Source organism: Mus caroli, unplaced genomic scaffold (assembly GCF_978045245.1).
Source record: "Mus caroli unplaced genomic scaffold, Mus_caroli_1 scaffold_9, whole genome shotgun sequence".
In the NCBI taxonomy this organism is placed as follows: Eukaryota; Metazoa; Chordata; class Mammalia; order Rodentia; family Muridae; genus Mus; species Mus caroli.
Window position 1 is genome coordinate 76,981,360 of NW_028227264.1, and position 8,843 is coordinate 76,990,202.

At 38.7% G+C, this 8,843-nt stretch overlaps 1 non-coding gene and 1 pseudogene across 1 annotated transcript; one reads left to right on the forward strand and one right to left on the reverse strand.

The window, feature by feature from the left end:
* The first annotated feature begins 7,357 nt into the window (after positions 1-7,357).
* LOC147002682 (synaptojanin-2-binding protein pseudogene) lies at positions 7,358-8,114 on the forward strand (annotated as a pseudogene).
* A 318-nt stretch (positions 8,115-8,432) lies between these two features.
* Positions 8,433-8,559, reverse strand: LOC147002683 (small nucleolar RNA SNORA40). Its single transcript, XR_015048578.1, has one exon. It is a non-coding gene; the product is annotated as a small nucleolar RNA SNORA40 (small nucleolar RNA).
* Between the last annotated feature and the right edge of the window lie 284 nt (positions 8,560-8,843).

The window sequence follows — 8,843 nt, forward strand, 5'->3', positions numbered from 1 at the left end:
AGTAAATCTCAAAGCACACATTGCACCTCATACAATAATAGTGGGAGACTTCAAAACACCACTTTCACCAATGGACAGATCATGGAAACAGAAACTAAACAGGGACACAGTGAAACTAAGAGAAATTATGAATCAAATGGATCTGGCAGATATCTACAGAACATTCTATCCTAAAACAAAAGGATATACCTTCTTCTCAGCATCTCATGGTACCTTCTCCAAAATTGACCACATAATTGGTCACAAAGCAGGCCTCAACAGATACAAAAATATTGAAATTGTCCCATGCATCCTATCAGATCACCATGGACTAAGGCTGATCTTCAATAACAAAATAAATAATAGAAAGCCAACCTTCACGTGGAAACTGAACAACACTCTTCTCAATGATACCTTGGTCAAGGAAGGAATAAAGAAAGAAATTAAGGACTTTTTAGAGTTCAATGAAAATGAAGCCACAACATACCCAAACTTATGGGACGCAATGAAAGCATTTCTAAGAGGAAAACTCATAGCTCTGAGTGCCTCCAAAAGGAAACTAGAGAGAGCACACATTAGCAGCTTGACAACACACCTAAAAGCACTAGAACAAAAGGAAGCAAATTCACCCAAGAGGAGTAGATGGCAGGAAATAATCAAACTCAGGGGTGAAATCAACCAAGTGGAAACAAGAAAAACTATTCAAAGAATCAACCAATCAAGGAGCTGGTTCTTTGAGAAAATCAACAAGATAGATAAACCCTTAGCCAGACTCACTAGAGGGCACAGGGAAAGCATCCTAATTAACAAAATCAGAAATGAAAAAGGAGACATAACAACAGATCCTGAAGACATCCAAAACACCATCAGATCCTTTTACCAAAGGCTATACTCAACAAAACTGGAGAACCTGGATGAAATGGAGAAGTTCCTAGACAGATACCAGGTACCAAAGTTGAATCAAGATCAGGTTAATGATCTAAACAGCCCTATATCCCCCAAAGAAATAGAAGCAGTCATTAATAGTCTCCCAACTAAAAAAAGCCCAGGACCAGATGGGTTTAGTGCAGAGTTCTATCAGACCTTCAAAGAAGATCTAATCCCAGTTCTTCACAAACTATTCCACAAAATAGAAACAGAAGGTACTCTACCCAACTCATTCTATGAAGCCACAATTACTCTGATACCTAAACCACAAAAAGACCCAACAAAGATAGAAAACTTCAGACCAATATCCCTTATGAATATTGATGCAAAAATCCTCAATAAAGTTCTTGCTAACCGAATCCAAGAACACATCAAAACAATCATCCATCCTGACCAAGTAGGTTTCATCCCAGGGATGCAGGGATGGTTCAATATACGGAAATCCATCAACGTAATCCAGTATATAAACAAACTCAAAGACAAAAACCACATGGTCATCTCCTTAGATGCGGAAAAAGCATTGGACAAGATCCAACACCCATTCATGATAAAAGTCTTGGAAAGATCAGGAATTCAAGGCCCATACCTAAACATGATAAAAGCAATCTACAGCAAACCAGTAGCCAACATCAAAGTAAATGGTGAGAAGCTTGAAGCAATCCCTCTAAAATCAGGGACTAGACAAGGCTGTCCACTTTCTCCATACCTATTCAACATTGTACTTGAAGTCCTAGCCAGAGCAATTCGACAACAAAAGGAGATCAAAGGGATACAAATTGGAAAAGATGAAGTCAAAATATCACTTTTTGCAGATGATATGATAGTATATATAAGTGACCCTAAAAATTCCACCAGAGAACTCCTAAGCCTGATAAACAGCTTCGGTGAAGTAGCTGGATATAAAATTAACTCAAACAAATCAATGGCCTTTCTCTACACAAAGAATAAACAGGCTGAGAAAGAAATTAGGGAAACAACACCCTTCTCAATAGTCACAAATAATATAAAATATCTTGGCGTGACTCTAACTAAGGAAGTGAAAGATCTGTATAATAAAAACTTCAAGTCTCTGAAGAAAGAAATTATAGAAGATCTCAGAAGATGGAAAGATCTCCCATGCTCATGGATTGGCAGGATCAACATTGTAAAAATGGCTATCTTGCCAAAAGCAATCTACAGATTCAATGCAATCCCCATCAAAATTCCAAATCAATTCTTCAACGAATTAGAAAGTGCAATCTGCAAATTCATCTGGAATAACAAAAAACCTAGGATAGCAAAAACTCTTCTCAAGGATAAAAGAACCTCTGGTGGAATCACCATGCCGGACCTAAAGCTCTACTACAGAGCAATTGTGATAAAAACTGCATGGTACTGGTATAGTGACAGACAAATAGACCAATGGAATAGAATTGAAGACCCAGAATTGAACCCACACACCTATGGTCACTTGATCTTCGACAAGGGAGCTAAAAACATCCAGTGGAAGAAAGACAGCATTTTCAACAAATGGTGTTGGCACAACTGGTTGTTAACATGTAGAAGAATGCGAATCGATCCATTCCTATCTCCTTGTACTAAGGTCAAGTCTAAGTGGATCAAGGAACTTCACATAAAACCAGAGACACTGAAACTTATAGAGGAGAAAGTGGGGAAAAGCCTTGAAGATATGGGCACAGGGGAAAAATTCCTGAATAGAACAGTAATGGCTTGTGCTGTAAGATCGAGAATTGACAAGTGGGACCTCATGAAACTACAAAGCTTCTGCAAGGCTAAAGACACCATCAATAAGACAAAAAAACCACCAACAGATTGGGAAAGGATCTTCACCTATCCTAAATCAGATAAGGGACTAATATCCAATATATATAAAGAACTCAAGAAGGTGGACTCCAGAAAGTCAAATAACCCCATTAAAAAATGGGGCTCAGAACTGAACAAAGAATTCTCACCTGAGGAATACCGAATGGCAGAGAAACACCTGAAAAAATGTTCAACATCCTTAATCATCAGGGAAATGCAAATCAAAACAACCCTGAGATTCCACCTCACACCAGTCAGAATGGCTAAGATCAAAAATTCAGGTGACAGCAGATGCTGGCGAGGATGTGGAGAAAGAGGAACACTCCTCCATTGTTGGTGGGATTGCAAGCTTGTACAACCACTCTGGAAATCAGTCTGGCGGTTCCTCAGAAAATTGGACATAGTACTACCGGAGGATCCAGCAATACCTCTCCTGGGCATATATCCAGAAGATGTCCCAACCGGTAAAAAGGACACATGCTCCACTATGTTCATAGCAGCCCTATTTATAATAGCCAGAAGCTGGAAAGAACCCAGATGTCCCTCAACAGAGGAATGGATACAGAAATTACGGTACATTTACAGAATGGAGTACTACTCAGCTATTAAAAAGAATGAATTTATGAAATTCCTAGCCAAATGGATGGACCTAGAGGGCATCATCTTGAGTGAAGTAACACAATCACAAAAGAACTCACACAATATGTATTCATTGATAAGTGGATATTAGCCCAAAACTTAGGATACCCAAGATATAAGATACAATTTGATAAACACATGAAACTCAAGAAGAATGAAGACCAAAGTGTGGACACTGTGCACCTTCTTAGAATTGGGAACAAAACACCCAGGGAAGGAGTTACAGAGACAAAGTTCGTAGCTGTGATGAAAGGATGGACCATTTAGAGACTGCCGTATCCAGGGATCCATCCCATAATCAGCTTCTAAACGCTGACACCATTGCATACACTAGCAAGATTTTGCTGAAAGGACCCAAATATAGCTGTCTCTTGTGAGACGATGCTGGGGCCTAGCAAACACAGGAGTGGATGTTCACAGTCAGCTATTGGATGTATCACAGGGCTCCCAATGGAGAAGCTAGAGAAAGTACCCAAGGAGCTAAAGGGATCTGCAACCCTATTGTTGGAACAACATGATGTACTAACCAGAACCCCGGAGCTCTTTTCTCTAGCTGCATATGTATCGAAACATGGCCTAGTCGGTCATCAATGGAAAGAGAGGCCCATTGGACTTGCAAACTTTATATGCCCCAATATAGGGGAATGCCAGGGCCAAAAGAATGGGAATGGGTGGGTAGGGAAGTGGGGGGCGCTATGGGGGACTTTTGGGATAGCATTGGAAATGTAATTGAGGAAAATATGTAATAAAAATAAAAAAAAAATTTCCAAGCAAATGGTTCCAAGAAACAAGCTGGAGTAGTCATTCTAATATTGAATAAAATAGACTTTCAACCAAAAGTTATCAAAAAAGATAAGGAAGGACACTTCATACTCATTAAAGGAAAAATCTACCAAGATGAACGCTCAATTCTGAAAATCTATGCTCCAAATGCAAGGGGACCCACATCCATAAAAGAAACTTTACTAAAGGTCAAAGCACACATTGCACCTCACACAGTAATAGTGGGATACTTTAACACCCCACTCTTAGCAATGGATAGATCATGGAAACAGAAACTAATCAGAGACACAGTGAAACTAACGGAAGTTATGAACCAAATGGATCTAACAGATATTTACAGAACATTTCACCCTAAAACAAAAGAATATACCTTCTTCTCAGCACCTCATGGTACCTTCTCCAAAATTGACTATATAATTGGTCACAAAACAGGCCTCAACAGGTACAAGAGTATTGAAATAATCCCATGCATCCTACTAGATTACCACAGACTAAGGCTGGTCTTTAATACCAACAGAAATAGTGGAAAGCCCACGTACACATGGAAGCTGAACAACACTCTATTCAATGATAACTTGGTCAAGGAAGAAATAAAGAAAGAAATTAAAGATTTTCTAGAATTTAATGAAAATGAAGCCACATCATGCCAAAATTTATGGGACACAATGAAAGCAGTGCCAAGAGGAAAACTCATAGCTCTAAGTGCCTCCAAGAAACTGGAGAGAGCATATACCAGCAGCTTGACCGCACACCTGAAAGCTCTAGAGGAAAAAGAAGCAAATACACCCAAGAGGAGTAGATCCAGGAAATAATCAAACTTAGGGCTGAAATAAACCAAGTAGAAACAAAAAGAACTATATAAAGAATCAACCAAACCAGGAGCTGCTTCTTTGAGAAAATCAACAAGATAGACAAACCCTTAGCCAGACTTAATAGAGGGCACAGAGACAGCATTCAAATTAATAAAATCAGAAATGAAAAGGGAGACATAACAAGGGAAACTGAAGAAATTAAAAACAATCATCAGATGCTACAACAAAAGCCTATACTCAACAAAATTGGAAAATCTGGATTAAATGGCCAATTTTCTAGACACATACAAGGTGCCAAAGTTAAATTAGGATCAGATGAACCATCTAACCAGTCCCATAATCCCTAAAAAAGTAGAAGCAGTCATTAAAAGTCTCCCAACCAAAAAACAAAACAAAACAAAAACAAACAAACAAACAAACAAACAAACAAAGAAACAAACACCTCAGCACCAGATGGGTTTAGTGAGAATTCTATCAGACCTTCAAAGAAGACTTAATACCAATACTCCTCAAACTATTCCCAAAATAGAAACAGCAAGGACCTCTACCCAATTCGTTATATGAAGCCTCAGTTACACTGATACCAAAACACACAAAGACCCAACAATGAAAGAGAATTTCAGATCAATTTCCCTTATGAAAATCAATGTGAAAGTACTCAATAAAATTCTCACAAACGGAATCCAAGAACACATCAAAATGATCATTCACCACGATCAAGTAGGCTTCATTGCAGGAATGTAAGGATGGTTAAACATATGAAAATTCATCAATGTAATCCACTACATTAAAAAAAAAACTCAAAGAACAAAACCAACATGATCATTTTATTAGATGCTGAAAAAGCATTTGACAAAATTTAATATCCCTTCATGTTAAAAAGTCTTTGAAAGATCAGGAATTCAATGTCCATACCTAAATGTAGTAAAAACAATATACAGCAAACCAGTAGCCAACATCAAACTAAATGGAGAGAAACTTGAAGCAATCCCACTAAAATCAGGGACGAGACCAGGATGTCCCCTCTCTCTGTCTATTCAATATAGTACTTGAAGTTCTAGCTAGAGGAATTAGATAACAAAAGGAGGTATAAGGGATACAAATTGGAAAGAAAGAAGCCAAAATATCACTATTTGCAGATGATATAATAGTATACTTAACTTACCCCTAAAATTTCACCAGAGAACTCCTAAACCTGATAAACAACTTCAGCAAAGTGGCCGGATATAAAATTAACTCAAGGAAATCAGTAGCCTTCCTATACCCAAACTATAAATGGGCTGAGAAAGAAATTGGGAAATGACACCCTTCACAATAGTCACAAACAATATAAAATATCTTGGTGTGACTCTAGCCAAACAAGTAAAAGATCTGTATAAGAACTTCAAGTCTCTGAAGAAAGAAAATGAAGAAGATCTCAGAAGATGGAAAGATCTCCCATCTTCTTTGCATCATCTTGCTTTGAATCTATAATTGCTTGCCGAAAACAATTACAGATTCAATGTAATCCCCATCAAAATTCCAACTTAATTCTTCTTGGGGTTAGAAAGAGCAATTTGAAAATTCATTTGGAATAACAAAAAACCCAGGGTTGTGAAAACTGTTCTCAATAATAAAAGAACTTCTGGGGGAATCACCATCCCTGACCTCAAGCTTTATTACAGAACAATAGTGATAAAAAACTGTATGGTATTGGTACAGCGACAGACAGGTAGATCAATGGAATAGAATTGAAGACTCAGAAATGAACCCACACACCTATGGTCACTTAATCTTTGACAAAGGAGCTAAAGCCATTCAGTGGAAAAAATACAGCATTTTCAACAAATGGTGTTGGTTAAACTGGTGGTCAGCATGTAGAAGAATGCAAATCGACCCATTCTTATCTCCTTGTACAAAGTTCAAGTCTAAGTGGATCAAGGATATCTACATAAAACCAGATACTCTGAAACTAATAGAGGAAAAGGTAGGGAAGGACCTTGAACACATGGGCACAGGGGAAATTTTCCTGAACAGAACACCAATGGCATATGCTCTAAGGTCAAGATTCGGCAAATGGGACCTTAATAAAATTACAAAGGTTCTGTAAGGCAAAGGGCACTGTCAATAGGACAAAACATCAACCAACAGATTGGGAAAAGATCTTTACCACTCCTACATCCAATAGATGGCCAATATCCAATATACACAAAGAATTCAAGAAGTTAGACTCCAGAGAATCAAATAACACCATTAAAAGTGGGGTATAGAGCTAAGCAAAGAATTTTCAACTGAGGAATATCGAATGGCAGAGAAGCAGTTAAAGAAATGTTCAACATCCTTAGTTATCAGGGAAATGCAAATCAAAACAATCCTGAGATTCTAGCTCACACAAGTCAGAATGGCTAAGATCAAAAACTCAAGTGACGGTAAAAGCTATGCTAGGGAGGCGGCGCGGAGCTTGATTCACCTTCACCTGCTCTGGGCACCCGCTGACCCCGGGTTTCCGCCCGGAGAGCAGTCAGATATGAACGGACGGGTGGATTATTTAGTCACGGAGGAAGAGATCAACCTGACGAGAGGACCTTCGGGTAAATGGCCAAGATCTGAAGAACCTGCTGCACCAAGATGCTGTAGACCTCTTCCGTAATGCGGGATGTGCTGTGTCCCTGAGAGTACAGCACAGGTTACCAGTGCAGAACGGACCTATAGTACATCGAGGTGAAGGAGAGCCAAGTGGAGTTCCTGTAGCTATGGTGCTGCTACCAGTGTTTGCCCTCACCATGGTAGCAGTTTGGGCCTTCGTGAGATACCGAAAGCAGCTTTGAAATGCTTGCTGTCTTCCAGTGTGTCCAATGAACTATCTCTCTCTCACTCACCATCTCTGACATCCTCCCATATTCTTTCTCCTCCACATAGCCAATACATGATTTAAAGTGACTGCTTATCACCCAAAACCCTGCTATTCAAAATCTCCAATTCTAATGGAAGAGTACAGGGGTTATTTGAAGAAAAGCTGTGGTGGTGGTGGTGCGGGGGAAGCCTTGCTTAGAATGAATGAGAAGTTACATATTTTACTAGGACTGCCAATAAAAACTCAGCTATCATCCAAAGAGGAAAAGCTCAGCCTTCCTGTCTCCATGGACGACACCTTTCTCTTAGCTGGCGTGCTTTGATGGCTAGCTGTGCTATGTGAAAGGGGGAGCTGATTTTTTTTTTTATTTAAACGCTTTTTCTTGGGAAGTATTTGTGGCCTTTAATTTGTAACTATATACCTAGATGCCTATATTGGACATAGGCGAATGAAGTTTTTTTTTTCTTTCTTTTTTATTTTTTTAAATTACAAAAGAATTGAATGTATACAGTAATACACACACACACACACACACACACACACACACACACACACACACAGAGTAGCATAAAATTGATGCCTTATGGAGAATTAAAGAGGTAAGAAAGCTACTGGTTCTTGGGTTTCTAATGGACAATTTTTGGGGACTAGGGGATCATATTCCCTCATATATAATCAAGACTCATATTGAAAAATGAGTTCTGGATTGTAAAGAGAACTTACTTTTTCCACTTGCCTGTAAGTCTTTGTCCACAAGTTAAAAACATACACCATGCTAAGGAATGATCATAACTGAAACATTTCAAGAACTCTTAGCAGAGCATGTATATTGAGAATGGGGAAGTTAGCTTTAAAAGAGAATGCTCAGTCAGTGACATTAGGAAAATAATGACTGAAGCAATTAGTTAAAAATTGTAGAGCAACTGGTGTTACCCAGTAGCTACAGTGCTGTGGGAAATTGTAGTAAGGCAGCTCTACTCAAGTCAATTTGTTCAAAAGGCTTTGGGGTATAGATGAGTCCCACCAGTCTCTGAACTGCCTTAGTTGCTATTTTACAGTACTGTTAA